The sequence below is a fragment of the Canis lupus genome, chromosome 20 (genome assembly GCF_011100685.1).
Source record: "Canis lupus familiaris isolate Mischka breed German Shepherd chromosome 20, alternate assembly UU_Cfam_GSD_1.0, whole genome shotgun sequence".
Lineage (NCBI taxonomy): Eukaryota > Metazoa > Chordata > Mammalia > Carnivora > Canidae > Canis > Canis lupus.
This window is the reverse complement of record NC_049241.1, coordinates 24,403,341-24,428,823: the sequence shown is the minus strand read 5'-3', so window position 1 is coordinate 24,428,823 and position 25,483 is coordinate 24,403,341. Positions and strand designations below refer to the sequence as shown.

General features: G+C 42.1%; 1 long non-coding RNA gene across 1 annotated transcript in view; it reads right to left on the bottom strand.

Moving 5' to 3' along the window:
- LOC119864663 overlaps positions 1 to 25,483 on the bottom strand; it is a 61,478-nt gene that overhangs the window by 23,841 nt on the left and 12,154 nt on the right. The window contains exon 2 of the long non-coding RNA XR_005374777.1: positions 18,628 to 18,801. This is a non-coding gene — a long non-coding RNA (uncharacterized LOC119864663). The remainder of the gene's footprint in view (positions 1 to 18,627; positions 18,802 to 25,483) is intronic.

The window sequence follows — 25,483 nt, the reverse complement described above, 5'->3', positions numbered from 1 at the left end:
GCCCTGTTTTTTGACTTCCCCAGAGGCTCGTAGTCCAGTGGGCAGGTGTTGACCAGATCCCTCCCCAAGCCTTCTTACCGCTACTGATTGGGTCAGAAAAGACACCTGATACAAGGTGGGCCAATCAGGGCTCTCTCACTGAAGTTCTGAATTGGCTCTACGGTATAGAACAGATGATGAAAGAGCTCAAAGGTTATCATGTCACCATGTTATCCATTCATACAGAGTGGTGGGAAAAGCCATTCAACAGAGAGAAGAAGCAGATATACAAAATGAAGTAAAAAGAAGAGAACTTGGGGTTCCAGAAAGAAAGCAAAATAACTGCCCATCTCTTGGTTCCATTTCCTCTCTCTGCCTTAAGTGCATTCCTGGCCATGGGACACACTTCAGTATCCTCATGATAAAAGCCCTCACCCCTCCTTTCAAAAACTTAATCTAGCTTAGGTGGGCTTATAATACTCCAAATTTAAAAGGCCTTGACTTGGTGACAATTTTTGTCAAAAACAAACTTATGGGCAATTCTAAATTAAAGCAGGCGGGATTCTCTAATGGTTGCTGGAAAGGAGAACCGTTTCATTGCCTTTTTTTTTTTTTTTCCTATTGAAAAGGATCTTCTTGAAATTGCGATGCCTTGTTCTTTAGCAAAAACATGTTGAATAAAGGTTCCAGGTTTGGGATCCCCAGAGCTAGACCCTGAGACAAGGCTTTGAGGGGGAGCAATTTACTTGGGAGGTGATTGCAGGAATCAGTAGTAGTGGAGGAGGGAAGGAAGGGTATTTATCACACTGTGACTGCCATGGGGAAGAGAGGCTTAATTCTTCTGAGGGAACTCTGGGAGTTAGCTTAGACCATGTGTTGCGGAGCCATCCTCTGTGAGGGTGCAGAGCTGGGGTATTTATCGCCAACTCCCACCAGAAACTGGTTGAGGGTTACAGTGCATCTTCAGCCTGCTGTTCAGTGGCCACCCTGCTTTGATGACCAGAGAAATTCCCCAGGGGAAGCAATGCAGGTACAGGGAGTCGGAAGGCCTGGAGGTACATGGTGAGGTCTTAGAAGCATGTGAATATGTGTGGGACACTCATGGCTTCTCTGCTGCCAGCTCATGTAGAAAACCTGAATAGCTAGGAAAGACTTTAAAGCATATACTGAATGAGAAGTTTGTTCTACTCTGTTTACTGGAAGCAAGTGGTTAAAATTTAGTGTACCTTTCAGCATTTTGTTCCTCTCTAAATTTTTGTTCTCAGATTCCTTTTTCTACTAACAGGTGGGACTGGCCAAGGGATGTGAGCTGTAGGGTCTTCTGGACCAATTAAAAGGACCCAGATAAAAATATTTTTTGACTCACAACTAGAACTGGAGGAAATCATTCTAAGCACAGGTTTCCCCTGCTGTCTGGAAGTAGAGCGCTTTCCTGTGAAAACTTTCAGAAGCAGAAATGGGGTAAAGTAAAGAAGCAATTAGCATTTAATTTATATGGAAACATTTCTGAGCATTCCTAGACCCAAACAATAACCTCTCTTAGGCTTTTCTGGTAGTTGAAGACCTATTTTGCTAACAGATGCACAAAATAAATGCAGATAGAGCACAGATGCTCACAGACACAGTTCAAAGCTTGGCAGCTCGGTGCTGAGGTGCTGGGGGTGGTCTCCGGGGAAAGGGGCTTGGTGGGGCCGCTCTCTGTGTGCGGGGTGAGCGCTGGCTCTGTTACAGCTCGCTGCAAAGCCAGTGATGAGTGCTATTTTTGCTCCTCACCGTTTTTCATAAAAGCCCAAATCCTCTTTGGATGGCTTTCAGTTAGCCAAAACACATACTAATGTAGGTCTTTTGTAAAATGAAATGGTAGAATGAGAACTTTCAAAAAGCACCTGTATTCACCTCCTCTTTCAGGTTGCAGAGCTGGAAGAAAGGGGACCAGCAGAGAACCACCTGCTCACAGAGTGGTGACATATTTATTCAAAGGGGCCACAGACAAGGCTGTGTAGCTCCTGATAGGCTTTGTATATGTGCTGAGTCGTAGGGGGTGTAAGAGGTCTGTGGAGAAGCCAATGGTTGAAAGCCCAGGGAACGGCAAATTTCCTTTCCTTATGCCCCCCGCCCCTTAAGGAAACACTGGAAGCAATCCCTTACTTGGAGCTTACAGAGGCTAAACAAGCAGGTGAGAAAGAGGGCACCCAGGGCCCTGCAGAGAACAGGAGCGGAGGCTGATGTGACTACTATCTGCTGTGTGGAGCTTGGGTCAGAATTCAAAATAGGCATCGTTCAGCGGGCACTGGGCTACTTGGAAGTGCTGATGCTCCCTCTCTGCTAAGCAGCGTCTCCTTGCTTTTCTCTGCTGCTCCTAATGTCCTTACCTCCTTTCAAACTCCCTAAGCCCCATCCATCTAGATCCTCTGGCCTCCCTATCCCGACTTCTGGCCTCTGGCGATTGTTTTCATGTGGGTGCCTGTCAGCATCCGACCGGAGGTTTCCCTGTGTACATGCCTATTCCTCTACTGGTTCACAATTAGTTTGGGGAAGGGATGGAGATAAACAAAGATAAAAGAGAAGAAACAATGCATTATTTTTTATCCACATTTCTCCCTGGCTGTGGTTCAATATTCTACGATAATAGCATGGTGGGCAAACACAGGTCTGAAGTCAGGCTGCCCGGATTCGCATCTCAGCTCTGCCTGTAATGCTTACAGTTGTCGCCCATGTAACCTACCTGGGCCCCAGTATCTGGCACAGCTAGGCCTCAACAAGTATTTGCTGGGTGAGAGAGTGAGTAAGACAATAAAGAAACGTCCCTTAAATGTTGAGAATTCAAGCAACAGACTTAACCTGTAACATCAGTGAGGCCTGGAACAGGAGAACTAATGAAGTCCCCAGCATGGCTCCATCCCCAGACTGTAAGGGAATCTTGCATAAATGTGTCTGTTTGTAGTTTTATTTTTTTTAAAGATTTTTATTTATTTATTCATGGGAGACACAGGCAGAGGGAGAAGCAGGCTCCGTGCAGGGAGCCCGACATGGGACTCGATCCCGGATCTCCAGGATCATGCCCTGGGCTGAAGGCGGTTCTAAACCGCTGAGCCACCCTAAACCACTGAGCCACTCAGGCTGCCCTGCATAAATGTGTCTGGACACCCTGCCTGTATGTCCAAGCTCTGCCTTCCTCTTCAGGGAAGAACAGCCACTACAGCATCAGTGAGGCTCAGGGGTTGTGGTCTTGGGAAAGAGGCCTGGAGAAGAGCACCAAGCAGGGGCTAGGCAGTGGTCTTACGGCCATTTGGGCTGAAAACCTGGGATTCCAGCCATTCAGAAGGGACACAATCACTCAATAGGTGCAACCCTTCACTCTGTAGGTTCCCTTTTTGTGCAGAGGATACATCCAGAGGAGGATCAGCTGCATCCACCTTGTGAACTTTACCAGGCTGTACACTTACAATTCATGAATTTTTCTGTATGTTAGACTTTGTTAAGATTTAAATGAAAGATAAATAGGTATATATAAATAGTAAAAGCAGATCGTAAATGTTAACAGTCATTGAATCTAGGATATAAGTGTGTACCTTGTATAATTCTCTCAATTTTTCTATGTGTTGAATTGTTTAAAAATAAAAAGTTGGAAACATTATAACAGTGGTAAATACTCTGAAGGCAAGATTCATGGGGTTATAAAACCTCATAACAAGGAGTGGACCTAAGCAAAGAGGTGTGATCACTGCCAGGCCATGTGGAACCTTGTGAATGGGTTAAAGGCTCTGGCTCCAGTGTGGTAGCCCCATGAACTCACAGCTTCACAAGTAAACTTGTAAGAAGTAGGAAAAGGCACGCCTTCTGTCAGGCACACCAGTCCACACCAGGGCACCTGGATTGGAAAGAGGCCCTCTGGCATTGTGAACTAACTACACCATCATGGACTACCTGTCTGGGGAAGGATTTGATGAGAAGTTACTTAGGTAAAGAGGTGGAAAAGGAACTGCCCAAAGGAATCAGCAAGGACCAAGATCCTGAGATAGGACAGCACGATCAGGGAGGGACTGACAGGGGCCCACTATAGCTCAGGTGCAGGGAACTTGCAAGAGCTTGATGTGACCTAAGGCAGGAAAGATAGGCAGGGAAGAGAAGATTGGTGACGTGGAAGCACAATTACCTAGTAGTTGTAGACATGTTGAAAAAACCGGGTTTTGTCAGTGGCTAACTATGATGTGGGACTTATCTGCCTAAACCTCAGCTTCCTCATCTATAAAATGGGAAAAGTCTTATCTCAGAGGATTAAATAAGCTCTGCAGTGTAAATACACGGAACACAACAAATTAGTAAGTGTTCACAGAATTTTTTCATTGTTGTATTCCCCTTCCCTCTTCTAGCACTTGCCTGTTCACTGTCATAATCACTGTTGTCATGGCAACTAAAAAGCTCAGGTCCTCATTTAAGCACCTCATATGTATTAACTCATTCAATCCTCACAACAAACTTTTATTATATAAGTATTACTTTGTATCCATTTTACAGATGAGGAAACTGAGGCTTGTTAAGTGATTTGGCCAAGATCACACAGAGTGGCTGAGCCAGGGTTTAACTCGAGGGCCCAGATTCTAATGACTGCATGTTTAACTACCCTGGAGTATTGGTTCTTTCACAAATAGGCCAGAAGGAAGGACATTCACATTTAAAAGGCTGGATCCTGCAAACTGTCCCTTCTACATCACACCAGCTCTGAGGAACAGCCCTGGGCAAGCAGCACCACCGCATTACTAACTTTGTTATGAACACTTTCCTGTGTACACACCCCAGGGGCTACGATGCTGCTTTGGATCTCTTCCTATCCATTCTAACAATTTTCTCAACCTTGAAGCAAACCTGAGCTGGAAGAAAAATGAAATCAGCTCTTTGGAATGGGAGCATCAATTTTTAACCACTCCTGCCACTGGGTGTTAGTGGTGCAAAGCCTGGGGAAATGTTGATCGGTCATAGGCTCCCTGTATGGCATGAGGCTGTGAGGTTAGACTGGGGTTTCAGAAAGTGAGCCAATCTCCACACATACACACACACACACACACACACACACACACACCCCTTGGCTCCCCACCCCCCCCCCCCATTTTGAAGAAGCTATGCAATATATCTCGCTGCCTTAGCCCAAATGATACTGATTTGTTTCCATAACTCTGGGCTAGCTCATTGAGGGACCAGTGGGAACACAGAAACCTCACTGGCTAATTGAACAGGGAAATTTTTACATAAAGAATTATAAACTAGAAGAAGGTGGTTGACTATGATAAAGGATGAAAGAGATTCTAAGGGGACCAGAAACCACCAGTGAAAGGACAGCTCCTCCTTCTAGGCTGAAGAAGAGGGAGCATGAGGAACAAAGGACCCAAGTCTCTTCCTACAACTCAGGGTTCTGACCTCTTAAGAGGGCACAGCTACCACCGAGCATGGAACTACTTAATCCTTTTGAGAGCATCAATATCTAGTTCAGTCTCTTTAAAGGTAATATAGGAGCCCAACAGTTATATAGAGGGTGTGTGCTAACTTCTTCCTCTGGCACCACTGCATTTAAATCTTACAGCTCTGTGTGTGTGTGTGTGTGTGTGTGTGTAACTGAAACACTAGGGAGATGCCCTGTCAATTCCATGAAGCAAAGACTTTCTTTCATGCATTATTATATCTCTAGGTCTTAGTATAGTACTCTGCATATAAAAGACCCTCCATGTATATTTATTAAATGAATGAATGAATGAAATGAATGAGTGAGTGAATGAATGCTTGGGCTTATCCTATGGCATATCTGTGCTACACCTTTGAGTAAGTAAAGGAGGTCACACACACCCCGATCTGAAAATCAATGGAGGAATGAAGTGCTGGCCGATTGTGTAGAATGGGACACTCAAGACTTAACAAGCTAGGGCCTCCTGTGTGAAAATGGCTGCCCAACTTTAGCAGATTGCAAACATAATTGGCTTGGCCTGGCCAAGCATCTTCTGGATTATGGCTCATTATGGCTAGTGTTTTTTCTTCTCATCTTTGAAAAAAAGGCCTTCCCCTGACCACCTTATTAAAAGTGGCCTCCTTACCCCATCCCTCAAATTATTCTTTATCAGAGTGATTCCTAAACTTTGCTGCCCATTAGAGTCACCTGGGAACCTTTTACAAATCCAAATTATAATAAAATCCCAAGACAGTATAACAATGTGACTCTGAGTATATGTATATATATGTGTGTGTGTATATATATATATACAGTATATGTATACATATACATATGTACATATGTATACATACATATATGTATATATGTATATATACATACATATACATATATCTTCATATGGAGCATATATATCTCTCCATATATATGTATGTATGTATATATATATATATAGGGGTTGTGGTCTTGGGAAAGTATATATATATGTGTGTGTGTGTATATATATATATATATAGAGAGAGAGAGAGAGAGAGAGAGAGAGAAAGAGAGAATAGATTTGACAGTCCAGAAGTAAACTGTGACATTTATGCTTAATTAATTTTAGATAAAGGGAGAAAGATAAGCCAATGGGGAAAGAGTATTTTTTCAACAAATCTTGCCTGGAAAATTTGATATCCACAGGCAAAAAATATGAATTTAGACCCTTACCTCATACCATACACAAAAGTTAACTCAAATGGATCACAAACTTAAATGCAAGAGGACTACAGAACTTTTAGAAGAATTTTTTTTTTGTGATCTTGAGTTTGGCAAAGAGTTTTTAGATATGACATCAAAAGCACAATTTATTTAAAAAAATTACAAACTGGACTTCATCAAAATTAAAAGTTTTTGTACTTCAAAAGACATTGTTAAAAAAATGAAAAGACAAGCCACAGACTGGAAGTATTTCCAAAAGTATATATGTGATATAAGACCTACATCTAGAATATATAAGACTTTTTACAACTCCATAAGAAGACAAACAACACAATTAAGAATGGGCAAAACATGAGAATAGACATTTCACTAAATAAGATACATAAATGGCTAACAAGCGCTTGAAAAGACAGTCAACATCATTAGGCATTGGGAAAATGCAAATCAAAACCACAATGTGATACCACTTCACACCCACAATAATGGCTATAATCACAGACACAATAACAAGTGCTGGTGGGTATGTACAGACCAGAATCTTCATAGGTTGCTGGTGGGAATGTAAAATAGTCCACTCTGGAAAACAGTTTTGAAGGGATTCAGAATGAGGTTCCTCAAAGTGTGGCACTTTGGCACGTGGATTACTTAGAGCTGAAATCAATCAAGGCCTAAAAGACTCAGGAAAAGCATTTTACTTCCTTCTTCGTTGTCTAAAAGAATTTCAACAGAGGGTCTGGTCCAAAATAACTATCACCAGAGATAGCAACAAAGAGTATGACCCAGGTGTGGTAAACTAGGGGAAGCTTGGCAGAGCCTGGAGATTAAATTCCTCTCTGTGTCCCACTGTCTCTGCATGGCTAGACACACATTTTTGTATCAAACATCTGCTCTTCCTATCTTCTTGTAAACAGTCTTCCTCCTCTTTGAAATTCCAGACCCCTACCACCTTCTCCATAGCTCAGGATGCATATAAGCTCCAATTGCCTGCCTGTCTGTGGGTCTCATACTCTTATGGGCTCCCATATGCATGTAATTTAGTTTTCCTTCTATTAATCTGTCTTATATCAATTTAAGAACCTAAAAGGGTAAAGAAGTATTTTTACCTTCTCTAAAGTTTGATAGTTCTTTAAAAAGCTATACGTAGTTACCACATGATCTAGCAAATAAACTCTTCTCTACACAAATTGGCCAGTTAATACATAGAAAGCATTCTACTATTATGAGAGTTATACTTAATATTATTATGTGTCTACCTTATGGGGACATACTGGAGAACAAAAACAATTATGGCCCTTTGTCCTCTTTGGGTATTATGCTTCACTGTGGGAATAGATCTTAAGCAGGCATAAAGATGTTGGCCATCTTTGAATGTTACCAAAGGCTAACCTTCTTTCCTATGTTCATTCACCTAGTTTTGGGTAGGTGCTTTTCTTTGCTTTTTATATGCTTCCTGGTAAACCAAGACTCAGCACCAAATGTAAGCCCCCAAAGGCACAATATCACAATCTAACATGCATGCCCTCCTTACTGCATGGAGACTCACTCTCTTAGCTTGGATTCCCCTAAAGCAGAGGCTAAGAGGAGGATTCTAGTGTAAATTATGTATTTTGGAGGTACCAGGAAACGTCAAGGGAGGAATAAGTAAGATAAGAAAGGAAAGAAGCACATAAAGCAATGTGTTTCATGTCAGATACCACTGTAGACAAGTGGAACTCGATGCCAGTGGGGAACTCTGGGAAGACTAATGAATTGTGCCAACTGAGGGCAAAGAGGTTGAAGTATTTTCCACTGGCTTCCTATTTGTTACTGGCTGAAGGTTACTTCTGGGACTCTTAAGTCTCCATAGCTTCAGATTTGCCAAGGATGTTCCCTTAGCCAGAGAGGAAGAAAACTGAGATGTGCAAGTATTTAAAATAAGCAGCTTTCCATAGGTAGAGTGAATGCCAAGGAACCGGACATGAGAAGCTCAGAGAATATTGGCAGGGGGCAGGGAGGTGACAGATATTTTGCCCTGGGAACTAGATTATGAATAGACAAGAAACAATCCAACTTTTGAGTTAGTGGCTCAATGAGGCCAACCTTGAAGGACTGAGGTATTCTGTTTCAGAAAGGTTTTGGAGAAGCATGGGAAAAAAAATAACAAAACCAAAACTGTGTCTCAGAGGCCAAGTTAGTAGCTGGCAGCATGGAGAAAAAGCAAATTGAGTTAAACAGAAATGATATTTCATTTACCTTGCCATCCCCTCTGATGGCCACCTACAGGCCCTCTGAGGAAATACCCAGTGACCATTGTCCCTGACTTCTGTTCTTAGGCTAATGTTACAACTTTGTAGGTACAACTACCAACCTTCTCTGGGGTGTGTGCTTGTGGATGTGTAGCATTTGGGGAGGGAGACATAAAACGGGCACTTTAGGGGTCCACTGGGAGTCCAGGGCCCAGCCCATGGACAGGCAGTTACTAAGTAGAGCTGAAAGATCCAAGGCAGCCAAGCTGTCCTTTCGTTTCAATGTGGCACTTTTCCCAGCTAAGGTCTTTGGTGGCAAATCAAATATTCTATTACATTATTTTCCAATTTCAGGCATTTCCCTTGCTGGACTCTCGAGTGGTATGTTTTCCAAGAGTTCAGAAACATTGTCCTGCTCACCATCTGCCTTGATGGCCTGACATATTGGACATTGACTCTAGGACCAAACCACGTGTGGCCCAAGGATGCCATCTTGCCACCGGCTTATGGCACCTGAGAGATGGCAGAAACACAAAGCTCTCACCCCAGCTGAACTAAACACTATGGCTCCGGGCAAATGGCCTCTCCAGCCCTGCTGGCATTTATTAAGCCCTTGCTAGGTGAGCCTAGATTAGATTCACCTTAAAAACTGCACCGTGTCCCATTTTTCAATGAATAATAGGACAACTTGGCCTTTCCCAATATGGTTGTGCAGCATCTGTAAGATATTGAAGGCACTTAAATACAGCATTTTAGTACCAATTTGACCTGATTAGGTGTGTGCCGTCAACAACTGGACCTTGGCTCCAAAGCAGGTGGTTTGTTTTTCACTTTTGCTGCCTCTTCAGCTCTCCTGTGAATCACTGTCTAAATTTCAGGGGACCACATCTGAGAATAATTCATGGTATTTGAAGGGAGCAAAGAGGAAGAGGCACAGCTGGCCACAGAACTTTGCAGCTCTCTCAGGAGCTGGCCTGGAAGAGCTGCAAAGGACCTGAGCCAAAGATTCCACACCCATTAGTCAGTGTGATGAAGAGTGATTAGCATTTAGTACAACCATGGCAACCTTCAGATTCAGACAGGTCCCTGCTCCCAGCTCCCTGTAAACCTGCTCAATTCCAGCTCTTGGTAATACTGATGTCACTAATGGGTGACACAACTCATTGTCATGAGTTCCTCCACCCTACTCCCTACAACTGTGATTTGAGCCTGGAGGGATGTGTGTGTGTGTGTATGTGTGTGTGTGTGTGTGTTCAGCTGGATGGAAACCAATGAAAGCAAGAAAGAAGAGGGGCAAAAGTAGAACAAGGATGCAGGTTAGGTAATCACTCCAGCAGGTATGAGGTGGAAGTCTGAGGACACTTAGTGCAGCCTGGACCCACACAGGCCTGGGAATTTTGTGGCTGAGGTAGTGCTCCTGGCACAATTGGTTGGGTTCAAAGACAGTGCTTGTGAATTGGCTGAAAGCAGCCCAGTGCTGTTTTTACTCTGATGAATGAGATATGGTTATTCTCACTGAATCAAGGCCTCTCAGAACCACAAGCCCAGCCCATTCTCCTTCCCAGCATAGGAACATTCTCTACCACACTCCTAACAGGTGGTTATGTATGGCATCTGCTTAAGCCAAGGGTGGCTATCTTAGCTACCTTCGGGGACAAGAAAGCTAAGAACAGTGAGTGCAATGGAGCTCAGTCTAGAAGAACAGGGGGATGAGATCAACCAGAAACACATGCTTCATTGAACAGTACTGTGTGTGTGTGTGTGTGTGTGTGTGTGTGTGTGTGTGTGTGTGAGAGAGAGAGAGAGAGAGAGAGAGAGAGAGGGTGTCATCATTTCGATTAATTTTTTTTTGAACATTAAACTTGAAGAAAACACCGAGTGAGCAATCAATATCCATCCAAATGCAAGTGACACTTCATGGGCCACCAGTTTATAGCCCTGGCTTCAGCAGGCAACAGGGAGCACAGCTCAGAAAGCAACTCATTACACATAATAGCTTCTTTCATGTACTCATCTCTTTATAAATTCTTTGTTCCATTGGCCCCATTCATTTTTTTCCACTCATTCAAAAATTTTTTATTAAGTAGCTACTATGTTCTTAGGTCTTCTCAACCAGGGGATCCCTTCAGAAAACCCAGAGACTGGGGCACTTGGGTAGCTTAGTGGTTGAGCATCTGCCTTTGGCTCAGGTCGTGATCCCGGGGTTCTGGGATTAAGTCCCATATCGGGCTTCCCGCAGGGAGCCTGCTTCTCCCCTTTCCTGTGCCTCTGCCTTTCTCTCTGTGTCTCTCATAAATAAATAAATAAAATTAAAAAAAAAAAAGAAAGAAAAGAAAAGAAAATCCAGAGACTAAGACAAGCTTTCTCAGGGAGAGTTCAGTGTGTCTATTGGAGGATAATCTTCCCCTCCTTACCCCAAAGGCTTCTCTTTCTAGATCAAACAGTTCATTTTCTCCAACCCTCCATTCCTAAAATGTCAGGGTTTCTTTCATTTCCAGTTTGTTAATATCCTTCTTAAAATGTGGCAAAACTAGTGTAAAGTGCTAGTTTATGGACACATTACAATTTTTCTTAAATACTTTGCTGCACATATGTTAATGCATTGCTGCTCAATGCACCTACCACCCTTTTATGGTTTATCTGGGTTTTGGTGTGGGCACATATCTTCATTTCTAAGAATCCTGAGACATAAAGTGCTCCACAGACATCTCTGCACGCGGCAACTACAATCTGTTTTCATATTCTTCATAACTTAATGGAACAGAGTACATGCACAGCCAAGCTTATTTGCTTTCTTGTGCTTGTATTTCCAAAGGTCACAGATTTCAGGCAGAAGTGCCACATGACATAAGCATTTCCAGGAGCACTTGAGGAAAATAACATTAATTGCCTGCGACTCTAATTGGCTTTATAACAGTAGCCAGGCCAGTGGCTGGGAAAAAGACACCCCAGAACAGCTGTCAAATACACATCCTGGCAGAAAGGCATCAAACACAGAGCCCTTCCTGCATAGAGCTGACATTCAAGAGGCCCACACAGACCTGGAGATCAGAAAAATCTCCTTCCATCCGATGATTTTCAAATCTGCCTAATTTAAAATGGTTTCCGTGGAGCATGCAAAACATGCCACATTTCAGCTCTGGCTGGCAGTAAGCTACACTTGGAGGATCAAAACCCCAAACCTACCAGTCATTAGCTGAGTGTTTAGGAATGTACACAATGATTAGGCCACAATTATATTATTTATCCAGCCTTTGCTCGGCGCGTATTTTGGTAATTAGAGATGATTTGGGGAGGACCACATGGAAATGAACAACCTCAGTCTGCCAAGAATAGCATGCTCGAGCAATCATTCAAGTATCCTCACATGATTGTCCTGTTTGTTTCCTCTCTAAACATTCATCAGGAATTAGGCATGAGCTCTGGATAAATTTTTTACCTCTTTTTCTTTTGAGAGGGAGAGTAAGACTGCCCATGGGGGTGTTGGAGAGGGGCAGTAGGGGATGAGGAGAAGGAATCCCAAGCAGACTCTTGCGCAACACAGGAGCCAACTTGGGGCTTGATCTCACAACCCTGAGATCACCACCTGAGCCAAAAGCAAGAGACAGATGCTTGGCTGACTGAGCCACCCAAGCACCCCTTTACCTCTTGATTATATATGAGATGTGAAAGCAGAGGCCTGTATGAATCATGAATGTTGGGGCGGTAGCTATCCACTTTCAGGGTTTGTGTTGCTTCAGGAAAACCAGCTTGAGATTGGAGACTAGGGTCTGATCCTGAATGCTACTGCCTAACACTGACCAAGTAAGTGGACCACGAGAATGACTTTCAGGGAGATTCAAATGCATCTATAGAAGTGAATTAAAAAATATGAAGCACCGTGCTGAAGTACTGAGATACTATCATTCTTGCAATTCTATTTCCCAGGGACACCTCTTCTAAAACTCTTAACAAATAGTTAGAGTGATGTCCTGTCATGGTTTGTCTGTTTGTTTTGACCAGAACAACCCAATCAGTTACCCAAAGCCGTGGCTACTTTTGCTTCTCCCACAGGTTGTGAGCTACAGATCCATGGATAGATTGAGCCCAGAGAGAAATTTTATTGGACTTGCAATGTTCCGTTTCTGGTGGGTTTGTGTTTTTTTTTTTTCCCCAAATTGCCTTGCTTGTCAACATTTTACATATGGGATTTTTCAGATTGATATTTTCATTTGGCATTTTCACAGGCAGGGTTCAGATTTCCTGCTTCTATTGAAAAACGGGAAGATTTGGCAGTGCCGGCTTGCATTCCCCCCAGCTGCCAAGGCCAGGGCTGAGTAGCAGCTGCCCGGAGGGTGTGTACTCCCCACCGCCCCTCCTGGCCTCCCTCACTTATGGCTTCTGTCAAAACCCCAAAGGCATTTGGATATTGACTCCTGATTTTCCCTTTTTGTTTCACAAATAGTTCCTTAAAATATCAAAAAGGATAGGAGCAAGAAGAATAAAGGAAGCAATGAAACCAAATGAGCAGCTTATTGGACATTAATAAATAAGAACAGAGATACCAAACATTATTTATGAGAAGTAGTAGAGTAACGTGATTAAAAGTATGAACAAAATGCTAAAGCAATATTAAATCATGGCTCGAGCCTTTTATAGTCTAGGAACGTTACTGAAGCTGTCTGGACCTCAGTTTCCTTATCTGGCATGTGAGAAGAACAATAGGACTTTTTAGAATTCTTTTCAATGGCAGCAATTTGCTAAGCACCTGCTGTGTACCAGACACGCTTTGGGCACCTGGTGATCCAACACTCATCCAAAGTCTGTACTCACATGGTTTCTATTAAAGGAGCAAATTCACGTTAAGCACTTAGAATAATCTCCGGCACATGATAAATACTCATTTATTATCATTTTATTCACAATATGCTGTCTACTCCAAAGTAGTTACTTAAATCAGAAATGCTAAATCTGTTAAAGCTTGTATTTTATTTCCTGATAGTGGTCGCCAGAAATACAGCGTTAAGAATGAATCTGGGGATCCCTGGGTGGCTCAGCGGTTTAGTGCCTGCCTTGGGCCCAGGGCGTGACCCTGGGATCTCGGGATTGAGTCCCGCGGGCTCCCTGCATGGAGCCTGCTTCTCCCTCTGCCTGTGTCTCTGCCTCTCTGTCTCTCTCTCTCTGTGTCTCTCATGAATAAAAAAAAAAAAAAAATTTAAAAATTTAAAAAAAAAAAGAAAGAATGAATCTGAAGCCTTGTCCAAGCTCAGCAGAAAGAAATGCAGGGACTGATTACTGATGTCGACATGGGCCTGTGTTACACATGCGGAAATTTATTTTGATGTTTTGCAATCCTAGTTTAAAGAATCCCTAACTTCCCTAAGTTCAATTTCTGCAGCTATAAAGGTTTGCCTCTCTTGTCGTACAGACTGTTTTCCTGAGACTCCTCGTTCAGGGAGAGACGAAATCATCATCTCCAAGTTTTTTCTTTGCAGGAGGCAGCTCAGAAGAACCAGGCCATGCTCTGCTGCTGCAGATGTGCTGAGAACACGCAAGGCTCGAAGGGCTACCAGCCTGTGATCAGGGAGGGTGTGAAGAGGTCTGTTCCAGTAACCAGCTCTGAAGACGAACCTCTCGGAGCTACAAACCCAACTCCAGGGAACCGAAATGCCTGCTCGGTAAGGATACGTTTCTCTTTAATAAAATATTTAAAAGGAAAGACAGGAAGATAAGAGCCTTCTAAACGCAAATCATTCCACAAGACCCCAGTTAGCCGCTGGCAGGTCTAGAGGCCACAGCAGCTCTGTGGCAGTGCCCGCGCCCTCACTGATGTCTCAGGCTGGATTCCTGCCCCGCAAGTCTGTTCTCCCGCAGATCTGGACCAGGCAAAGGTGAGAAAGTCGTGGAAAGTTTCTTCCGTCACAGACAAATCCTAATGTTCACTCTCTGCAAACTCCTCCGGGGCAAAAAAGAAATAAAGTCTTTCCCAGCGCTATTAACTGTAAAGCTACGGTCCTCCCAGGAAGCGTGCACCTGCTGCCCCAGCCAGTGTTCTGCGGTGTGTCGGCAGCATCGCACTCGGCGGCCCGGTTCACAGGCAGAAAGAATTCACAGCCATAGGCTGCTGATGGGAGAGGTCACCAGATAATGAAATAGAGGAAGCGTGTCTGGGCCTCTGGGTTAAAGGTGAACAGGCGAGGTGACAACCTGTTATTAAGCGGACACAAGCAATAATGTTGGGGGCGGGGGCTGGCTCTGCACAGCGGCCCTTCCCAATGAGCTCTCCTCGCCCCTCAGACACCGGGTGTTGGAGAATGACCCTCACCAGGCTGCTCACCCATACTCTCAGTGACAGTTCCAGAGGATCCATATTGCACCTGTCCAGGCAAAAAAAAAAAAAAGACAAAAAACCCCCAACTCCGCACCCCCCCAAAAAAAACCCCAAAACCAAACCAACAACAAAAAACCCAGGTGTGAGGCCAGGGTAGGGAGACTTTCTGAAAAATGTGACAGCACAGAAGGATGGCCCCCTGTTCCCTCTGTGGCACTCTGGGCTTTTTTTCTAAACACCTTTCGTGGTGTATCATTAATTATTTATATGTACAGCTACTTGTTTACTGTCAGTTTCCCCCACCAGTCAGTAGGCATTTTCATGACACAGAGCAGGTCAGGTCTTTTTTGTTCTTTGTTTTTGTTTTATACCGTATTGTTCCTATACTCTGGCACAGGGGCAAGAAACTTTTTCTTTAAAGGGCCATTTAGTAAATATTTTTGGTTTGGGGGACCATAAGGCTTCTTTGGTGATTATTCAACTCTGCGGCTATAGCTGGAAAGTGGCCATAGATAATAGGCAAACAAATGGGCATGGCCATGTTCCAATACAAATTTATTTACAAAAATAGATGTGGGCTATATTTGGTATATGGGCCATTTGCTGCCACCTGATATAGTGCAATAAATCATTAATAAATCTACAAATGTATAAAATAAGTATTTTAAAAAGATTTTATTTATTTATTTATTTATTTATTTATTTATTTATTTATTAGAGACCCACAGAGAGGCAGAGACACGGGCAGAGGGAGAATCAGGCTCCCTGCAGGGAGCCCGATGCAGGACTTGATCCCAGGACCCCAGGAACATGACTTGAGCTGAAAGCAGATGCTCAACCACTGAACTACCCAGGAACCCCTAAAATAAGTATTTTCATGTCCTCGTTGTGTCCCGTCACCTAGAGACAAGAATGATGGATCATGATTTGAAAGCAGGGTGGTGAGGATCTGGATCTAGGTACTGGAAGGGGGGCCAGGGGCTCTTAGGGTGGAGAATGTTCTGTTTCTTGGTCTAGGTTCAGGTTACACAGTGAATTACTTTGTGAAAGTCTATCAGGCCATGCACTTAAATTTGAGTACTTTTCCACCCGTATGTTATATTCTGAAAAAAAAGCCCACAAGCTGAGAAATAAACATGTAAATAGAATAAGAGCTAAAGAGATAAAGCAAAACATCACTGCTTACTCAATTTGATCTTCCCTAGTAACAGGTGACCAAAAAAAAGTGTTTCTCAACAAATTTTGAGTGTACACCTAGAGGATCAACTGCTTCACCTCCCTGCAGATACAGGTAAAAATACAGCTGTTTGGTCTTTCCGTTCCACAGGTAAAGTTAGAATCCTGATTATGAGGTGGGCTTGGAAACCAAAGAGAGACTATGAAACCTCTCTGAGCCTCTGATTTTTCACCCCTGAAATAACTGTGCTTATCCCAGAGCTCTGTTGTGAGGATTAAACCAGCTAATATATAGAAAATGCCTCTAATAGTTCTAGTGTCACCTAATGTCCATGATTAGTACCCCGTGAATGTCAGGTAATAATAAAAAAGACCATAATGGAAAGAAGGTGTGCTGGGTATCTTTCATTTGCTCCCTCATGCTTTCTCCATCCTTCTCTGCTCCCTGTCCTGTAGTTAGCCAGCGTGGGCCCTGTCCGATGGCTCCCCTGCCCCCCCTGGTTTTCAGGGTGAGCATTGAGGCATGAGGGACAGCTAGGTTAGGGGGTTTATTTCCCCTGGCTCCTCTGCAGGGCATTCCGCAATGAAATGGAGGTAAGCACCCCTTTCCACACAGCTGCTCTGTCTTCAACTCCCCATCGATGATCTTCCCCATGGATGGAACTGCCCCCTGCTGATAAGAATTATGGGGTACTGGAATATTCCCATGATTTCCCCCACACTGTGTGCATATCTTCATCTTCAGTTTCTCAGGACTCCAACAAATGTATCAACCACACATTAGGAAAGTGAGTTCAAATATTGAGTGAGGCAGGAAAATTTCGGAAGAGTATATTGTGCTTTCTTCTGTCTCAACGATGGGATGTGGGCAAACAAGGTGTATTTTTTCTCTAGGCCTGGTACCAAAAGGTCAAAATAAGGCTTTGTTGGTCACATCTGGGCTTTCTTGCTTCAGGAGCTGATGAAGCCTGTGTCACCTTGTCAGCGGTGAAAACAGCAGTTATGGGCCAACCTAGATGCGGGCTTCCTGTGGGCATGGATGCTCAGGGAGGTGCAGGCCACTTGGCCTGCATCCAGTAGTGATGGGGGGTTTCAAGAGAGAAGGGGGGCTCACCTTTACTCCCCTAAACAAGACTTCTGGTGGAACAGCTGTGGATTTTTGCAACTTTGGCAAAGGGCTCCCTCCCACACTGAGCCTGTCGCAAAAAAGTATTTGCCCTCTTTGAATGCACAAGTGGGCCTGGACGATGAGCCCTACAGCAGTGATTGTGATGTGCCCGGACTTAGAAGCCTTTCTAGTTAGTTGTTGGATCCCTGAAAACCCCACAGGATTTCTCTGTAATCTCAAAGAATGTGCTTTCTAAATCGTAACTGGATATACTTAGGCAGTAAGTGCCTCAATGATTCTGAATTTGTGTGACCTGAGCTGGGCCTCTAACCTGAGTCTTTAGCATCTACCCTGCAGACGCCAACGCGAGTAGTCCAATGAGCACCAGGAGGTACTATGATTACCCCCATTGTACAAAGGAGAGAAATAGAGCTTCTGGGGGCATAACCTTCTCTAGCTCAATGGGCCTGGGGTCTAGGCTAATACTGGTTGAGCAAGAAAAACTTAACAAATCGCCCTTTCTTGTGTGTGTAGCACTTTTATACCCAGTTTGGAAGCACAATTCTTATTTTATTCTGGGGAATTCTTCCCAAATCCAGATGTTTGAAAAATTCTAAGAGCTGAGCGCTGTTGTACTTCTTCTTTCACAATCAAGGAAGGTGGAGCACTTTAGCTAGCAAAAACCCTCCCCAGTTCCTTACTCGGTAAGACTGGTCTGGGACACGTAATCTATGAAGGTGCCAGCAAAACCAAGAAATGTCTCCCACCTTGCTATTAGGCACCAAGCTCAGAAAATCAAGTAAAACAATCAACTCAGCTGCTCACAAAGTCAGCAAAAAATGTTTATGTAATTAATCTTCATCATGGCAGTTCCGTCACAACATTAGTGTCAAATATACCCCAAGAATAAATGTAAATTGTAGGTACAAATCAATTTACCTTATGCATTCAGCAGCAATTCCACTTGCCTCCACATACTCACTTAATAGCTCTTTGAGGCTTATAAATAAACAGCTACTGGTCTTCAGAAAGATGCAAGTCTGCAAACTGAGATCCGAGCTAAAACAACAAAACAGTAGTACCACGACACCACAGGCATTAGGAGATGCCCGAAGATGTACTGGGAGTGACTGTGTCAGCCCTTCCTGGGGAACAGACTGTCAGCTCTAAGCTGTTCATTTTCTCTTCTTACCTTTTTTCTGTTGCTAACAGTCTCCTTGCCACCAAATCTTGGAGTTGTTGGACAGGTGGGTTTTCAAGGGTCCCCAGACAAAGAATGAGGCCAGACTTGCTTCCATTCCAAATGGTGGTGGAAATGGATTCTCTTTCTCCTGTGAACTATCCCAGGGATTTCCTTTCTGATGCCCTGGAGAAAATAGAAACATTTTTAAAGGACCTGGAAATGCAAAGATCTTACCATCAGGTAAAATGTCAAAAAACTTTAACTAGGAGTGTAGCCCTTGCGTAAGCCTGTGTTCCCCCAAAATCACTTCTTTGTCTTTTTGGCTGCTTTCAGATGGGATGAATTTAAGAGGCTTTCTCTACTTTGCAAAATGTTTTATCTTTTTTTTTAAATTTTTAGTTATTTATGATAGTCACAGAGAGAGAGAGACAGAGAGGCAGAGACACAGGCAGAGGGAGAAGCAGGCCCCATGCACCGGGAGCCCGACGTGGGATTCGATCCCGGGTCTCCAGGATCGCGCCCTGGGCCAAAGGCAGGCGCCAAACCGCTGCGCCACCCAGGGATCCCGCAAAATATTTTATCTTAATATTGACAACCATTTCCTTTGAACCTTTAATAAAAGTCAGGTATTGATTGAGTCTTTTTTTTTAATAGAGTTATTTATTTTTAGAGAGAGAGAGAGAGCAGGGGGATGGACAGAGGCTGAGGGAGAGAGAATCTCAAGCAGACTTCATACTGAGTGCAGAGCCTGACATCAGGGCCTGATCCTATGACCCTGAGATCACGACCTGAGCCAAAACCAAGAGTCAGATGCCCATCTGACTGGACCACCCAGGCACACTGATTAGGTTCAGTCTTTCTACCTTCCCTTTTCTATCACTCTCTTTGTACCTCATCTGAACATATTTTTCAGTTTTCTTATAGCACTTATTTTTAAGTATAATTATAACACTAACAGCATTAAGTAAAATGCCTTGGTTGGGGGAACTCTGGTTAATGGAATGCTAATGAAGAAAAAAATTTTAATTTTCCAGAGCTCATTGTTGAAAATCTTTCTCTTAACTGTTTTCCTTCTTTCCCCCCTTCATTTCACTCTTATTTTTAAAGACATGCAAAAAAGGATGTAAATATCATGAATACCAAAATTCATATAGAAAGAAATTAGTATTAGCAATCATGGCTACAAAGGATATGAGACTGCATACATCAAGTTTCAGAACTACTATTTATGAAATCATGAACTACTATTTAGCACTAAGTTTACCTCTGAGCTCCCTGGTAGGCAAAGCAAAATGAGAAATAGATCCCATTTTCTAATTAAAAGGAGAAAAGTAGTTTATAAGGCAAGATAAACTTTTGGGGGAAATATGAGGAACTTAAATCTAGTGATAGTGATCTAAAGGAAAGGTTTATGTGACTTTTCATTTGTCAAGTTGGATCAATACGGTCATATCACTGGACCATTGTGATTTGGGCAGAATGAAATGTTTTCCCCTCTTCCTATCTACTCCTCCACACAGGTATTTTAATTGGTTTTGTTAACTCTTCTGACCAGAAATTGAACTTCTGATGAGACCGTCTTTGTTTATAAAGGTGATCAATGGCAAATTAGTGGGATTATGGTCGTATCCCCACCCTCTGTTATTTCCACCTATTTTTTTTTTTTTTTAAGAAAACATAAGTTTGGGCAGCCCCGGTGGCACAGCGGTTTAGCGCCGCCTGCAGCCCGGGGTGTGATCCTGGAGACTCAGGATCGAGTCCCACATCGGGCTTCCTGCATGGAGCCTGCTTCTCCCCCTGCCTGTGTCTCTGCCTCTCTCTTCGCTCTCTCTGAATGAATAAATATGTAAAACTTAAAAAAAAAAAAAAAAGAAAGAAAGAAAACATAAGTTTGTCATAGGGCCTTTACACCATCCCCTAAAAAGTTCTTCAAAGATCACCTAATTATTTCAACATTAGTCAGAGACCCAAAGATGTCAAGAATGATAGCACCATGATGGCCTAAGGAGCCACAGGGCTAATGTACCAACTGCATTTTCTAGTAAATGTTAAGTGGTGAAGCATGATTTTTCTCAATTTCAGATTATGCATGGTTGAAAGATATCATAAATTATTCTAAAATAAGGCCAGTCAATTTTCTTCAGCTCAAATCCAGATTTCAAATACTGAGTTTGATTTTTTTCATACCTCTTAAAGCGTCATAGAAATTTAGTATTTTAACATCTAGAATTTCCTCTTGCATGTGACGAAAAAAAATAAAAAAACAACAAACGTATAATGATCCTTGGTCAGATTATATGTACTGATTTTTAGTTTGTAACCTGGAGAATGTACTTATATCCCATGTATATGTTCTTTACTCTTCTACAATACTATTCTGGGCACTTTCACTCAAAAGGCCCCGTCTTGCTTGCTTTGCTTAAATTTCATCTATTGTAATGCCTTTAATTTCTAATTTCTATTTTTAATCTTTGGGGTTTAAGCTATATGTCTTTTGAAAGGCAAACCTTCTTAGCTACTAGAAGTAGACAGTTTTCATATTTTAATTGGAACCATAGGAAAACCAAATATATTAAGTGGAAAAGGCACAAGATCTGATGTCACAAGACCCATATTTGATTCTGGCTCTCCGCTTTACTGCCCAATCATGAAATACACTCACATTTCTTAGCCTCCCTTTCCTAATCAGTAAAATGGATATAACCACAATAATGCCAATCTATTAAGATTAATTTGAAGATAAAATATGCATGTATGGGAAAGTTTGTCAACCATAAGGTTATATTCACTTCATGTTTATTGTTATCACTAGATCAAAGTTTTTTTCTAAAGATAAAGAAAGAAAAGTCACAATAATAACAGGAAACATCATGAAATGCTTACTATGGGTCATGGATTCTGCTAGCACTTGAAATACATGAACTTATTTGAACCTCACAGCAACCTAATGCAGTATTATCACTATTCTCATTTTTTGGATGAGGAAAATGCGGTACAAAGAGCATAATATCCTTGTCCAAGGTCACACAGTCAGTAAATGTCATTGCTGGGATTCAAATCCAACCATTAAGTGCACAGGCTCTTAATCATTTGACTGTATGTCCTCAGCACATTGCTATGGGATGTTAACAAACGTTACACACATACAAAAAGGTTTCCATCATCAAAAGACTTAAGGAAATATCAGTTTAAACAAAAAGTTGAATGGGTTTCTTGAATGTATGACTCCTCATATCCCTTACTGTGCACGGTGAATCTCGGAGATTGAGATACGGGGGGCAGTACTTACTAAGACCAATTAAACCAAATCTGTTTCTTCATGAGCATTTCAAAGGACCAGTGTTCCATGAAACACATTTTGACAAATGCTAATGTCTGAGTATGATAAATAAGTAGCAATGACATACTACTTGAGGGCTTGTAAAACAATCCTCTGAGGTAGGGGAGACAAGTATACATCAACCTCACTTATACACAATCTCCATTTTTACATACTACCTCATACATTAAGTGTGTTGCCCAAATTAAAAAACACAGTAAGCATTGCAATCCTCTTTTTAAAATGCACATGTAAAGGATGCTTTTGTTTTAAAGGATCTGCAGGAGATTTTTTTTTTCCTCCTCAGGATAATTCTCTGAGGCTGACATTTAGAGAAGAAAGATGCTGAAGGAGGACCTGAGCTTTCACATATCTTGTTGCCAGGAGACACTGTGGATCACACCAGGGCAGGGCTCAGGGAGCCCTAGGAAACAGTCTGCAAATGATTAATGACAGCAAGATGACCCATTCACCCCTCCCAGGCACTTCTCTACCTGGGCATCTGGAATTACCTTTAGGACATATGGAGAGAGATGGGAATGAGACTGCTTTCAAATCACTTGAAGTGTATGATCACCTTCTTAGAGACTTCTCCACTTCCCTGAGGTAAATGAATTTTTGCCTATGGAATTCTTCAATTTCTGTTACAAGTATCAACTTATCATCACCCCTTCCCCCCATCCCCAGTGAGGAAGGAAGCACAGTATAGCTGTTACCAGCTTAACAGAGAGACTAAAATAAAAGAGCTTAAAGATGTACGGATCTGGTCAATCTCACTGAGTTGTAAAGCAAAGCAAACAGTTGTCATGAACAAACATTTGACTCACTTTTTAGAACCCCATGCGGCCTTGTAAACCACATCAGATGTGGCACTCTAGGCCATTGGCACTCGGCTCTATACCCTCACTCGACTCCATCCTATTGTATGTCCTAGACTGTACATTCATGGTAAATGCACAGCTATGTTAGCACACTACTACTGGGGTGAATCTAAAATTTCAGTCAGAAGTTCGCATGAAATGGATGATGAGAACATTCTTATCTGAACTTTGGCCATATGATGCCACTCCTCTGGATGATTCAAGTAATTAAAAGACAGAGGTTACTGTTATTAACCTCATTTCTTCCTCCAGTCTTCTTAGCAATGCATGTATCTCTTGCTTGGAGTTCATTTCCCTTTACCCTTTGACCCCCTCCCTGCCCAAGCATGGTTTACTAAATTCCTTCTCATAATCAAAGTTTTTTTTTAATTTTTATTTTATTTTTTATTTTTATTTTTTTTTTTTAGAACAGGAAAGGTATAGATGAAGGACCAAACTCTCAAAGCAAACATTTCCCATTTAGAATTAAAACTGCCTAAAGCACCACAGCTCCCTGCATGGTCTCTCCTCACATGGATGCAGACTGGCATCACCAGATGGAATCAATGTGTCAGTTCCTTGCAGTACCTTGTAGAGGATCAATGGCATCTACAAAACAACATTTGTGCCTCAATGTTATTGAGTTTGTTCAGGAAAAATACTTTAAGACCGAGAAAGAGTTGTAAGAGTACTATGAACTAATGGTTTCCTGAATCTATTGATGGATCTGTTGTGTACATTACTTCACTGGTTGAAATAAAAACTGATTCCACCATTGAAATAAAATCTATAATCTTTCTAGAAGGATTATAAAAGCAGCATGGAGAGAAAAATAAGAGAACTGGATTGGAATACACTTTTCTAGTTGGGTCCTCTGGGAAGTTGATGCTAAGAATGAATTAGGAGTGCATGAAATTTATTGAAAAGTAGTATTTTTAAAGGAAAAGAGAGGAAGCTGAGTCAGGCAGGGAGGGTCTATAGATCTGGCAACACAACGAGACTCTACAGAGCACAGATTGCCCTTTGGAGGAGACTTTCATTGGGTAGAAAAGGTTAATCCCTACACCACTGTGCTGCTCAGTCATGAGCTGGGGCTTACCTGGAAATACGGTGACCTTGGCTCAAAAGCTAGGGTCCACCAAAGGAGAAAAAAGTCAAGGCTATCAGCTAACCACACATCTTGCAGTTGAGCAAGGAGTTCTTTCTTGAAGAGGGATCTGACTTACATATGTCTGCTGTGACTTCCAACATGCATTTCATCTCTTCCCCATCGAGGAGCAGATATATGATTTAAGTTGATACAGAAGAACCCCTAATTATGTACTCTCAACATTAGGACTCTCATTGATGCAAGGTGCTATAAATATGAGCAAAGAAACACACTAGATCAAAAAGCCCATTAAATATGGCCACAAAAGGCATTAGTGGTCTCTTTGACTTACGAGTAGAATCTTCCAGAACTGAACCTATTTGTAAGTAGAGAGGCTTTCTAGATATAGACTATGGATTCAAACAACATATTAATTTACTACCAATCAATAATGATTTAGAGTAAACTAACTGAAAGGTAACTGTCACCTTGGACAACCGAGATCAGGAAATGGTATCATGATAGATAAGTTATAGTGATGAAGAAGAGAGGTTCTAGGCAGAAATTGACAAACACAATCATGATGAGAAATTTTATCACATCTCTTTCAGTCATTAGTGAATCAAACATCAAACAGAAAGAAGCATTAAATATATAACATATTGAGCATTAAAAGTTAATGATCATTAATTAAAAGTCTAATCTCTGTTGATGTCCCTTATTAGAATTAGCCTTACAGAAACAGCTTCAAAAGCAAAAACCAAGAGAAAAATGCAGAAATATCTGCATTGCTCAGCTTTCTGCTTTCTCTGTGGTTTCTTTTAACACATCTGTCTTGTCCTCACAGACTTCATGTAGCCATAGCACACATGTGCCTTGCACTCCACACACCAGATAGTATCTTCATCTCTATGCCCCATACATGTGCATTCATACCAGGGCTCTCTGTCCTTGGGTAGCTCAGACCGTGCCTGTATCTTAGCTGATGGGTGACTTGGCCAGGACACAGGCGACTGGATTTGTTGGACACAGGTCACTTGGTATTCATGGATTCAGCACTTGCAGGTCTCATTACACGAGTGCTCCAAAGTCTTTGGAATAGAGCTACGTATGATTTTCCTAAAGCCTGAAGTTCTGAGGGTCTAACCCAGGTAAACAGAGCTTGTAGGTTAACTCAGCAGGCAGTCCAGCCCTCACTTGTCCACTGGCCTCATTTTCTACTCATGATAGCTTGTAATCGATCTCTGTCTCTTTACAGATGTGGGGAGTTGACTTACATTTTTAAATCACGTGTTACTGCATCTCATGGGAAAAAAATCATGTGTAAAGCTCTCTCTTGAGACTGTTGATGAGTCTGATTTTTAAAAGTTTAGTATAAAGAATCTATGTAGAACCTTGTCTTCCACATAAGGAATATGACTTTTAAAAAAAATTCATGGATCATTTATAAAAATGAACCACATTCTAGCTCACAAATCACTTACACAAAAATAAAGATAACCATGAAGAACTAAAATTTGTATTCCACAGATCACATACTGTTAACAACTAAAATCTCACTTTATTTTAAAACATTTTAATTTAACAATTAAAAAC